At 35.3% G+C, this 1,002-nt stretch overlaps 1 non-coding gene across 1 annotated transcript; it reads left to right on the top strand.

Moving 5' to 3' along the window:
* Positions 1 to 644: 644 nt before the first annotated feature.
* On the top strand, positions 645 to 787 carry LOC112296433 (small nucleolar RNA SNORA79). Its single transcript, XR_002973890.2, has one exon. It is a non-coding gene; the product is annotated as a small nucleolar RNA SNORA79 (small nucleolar RNA).
* Positions 788 to 1,002: the final 215 nt, after the last annotated feature.

Raw genomic sequence — 1,002 nt, 5'->3', positions numbered from 1 at the left:
CTTTTTCACTAAATTGATGATCCAGAACATATTTATTTGATATGATGCAATAAAATTCTGGTGGGTAATAGGTTATTCAAAGTTAAGCCATAGGTTTAGTCATTGGAAAGACCTTTGCATTTTTACTCTTAAATACCAAACATGCATTAATCAATTCATATGTGTGGGACAGAGAAGATGCAGAGGAAATTAAGATGGTATGTCAGGAAAGATATGGAACATACAGTTCTCCGGCAGTGTGACCTTGGGCAAATGACCTAACCTCTAAAACTTTCCATACCATGTGGACACTACCACTCTGCTCACAACATTTATGAGGGTTAATTGAGAGAAACGTATAGTGCCTCCAGCACAATGAACAACATATAGGAGGCGCTCAGCAATTTAATGGAGTTGATTGCGATAATTCAAGTGAGAGGTGAAAGCTGAAAGTAAAACATTTTTACTGAAGATGGGAAGGAAGGTACATATTTGGAAAATATTCATAAAAGTTAAGAGATAAAATCTAACAGGTATACAGGTGTGAAAGAATAGAAATAAGTAGGAAGCAGTTTGAATCTGAGATGCCTGAAGAACATAAAACATGTGGGAATCCCACATGATACTTGTTAGAGCCTGGTTACATAAAAAGTATAGCTGCTCTTTGATCACTGTTCCTCCTGTTACCTGCAGGTGTGGTGCTGGGATTTGAGGTCATCATAAATTAAAATTTGATTTTCTCCATTCAGAAAATATTAGGATAATGGGGTTATTTGTTTATTTTCTGAAATCTGCAGAGCAAACAGTCAAAAAAAGGTAAAAAAAGAAGTATAGCTGTTCTTTACTACCCTTAGGGTAAACTTAATGGAGTGCATACGTAAAAATTGTAGAAGTTGTGTTTATTTAGGTGAGAAAAATAGTAGAGTTTTTGAAAAACAACTGGCCAATTTTTTGCAGTGGGACATATTTGTATAAAGCTATCACAGAGTTATGGAGTCCTAGAGGTGATTCATCGCTTAATTC

The sequence above is a fragment of the Desmodus rotundus genome, chromosome 4 (assembly GCF_022682495.2).
Source record: "Desmodus rotundus isolate HL8 chromosome 4, HLdesRot8A.1, whole genome shotgun sequence".
Taxonomy (NCBI): Eukaryota; Metazoa; Chordata; class Mammalia; order Chiroptera; family Phyllostomidae; genus Desmodus; species Desmodus rotundus.
The sequence above is the reverse complement of the archived record's forward strand: the minus strand, read 5'-3'. Positions and strand labels throughout refer to the sequence as shown.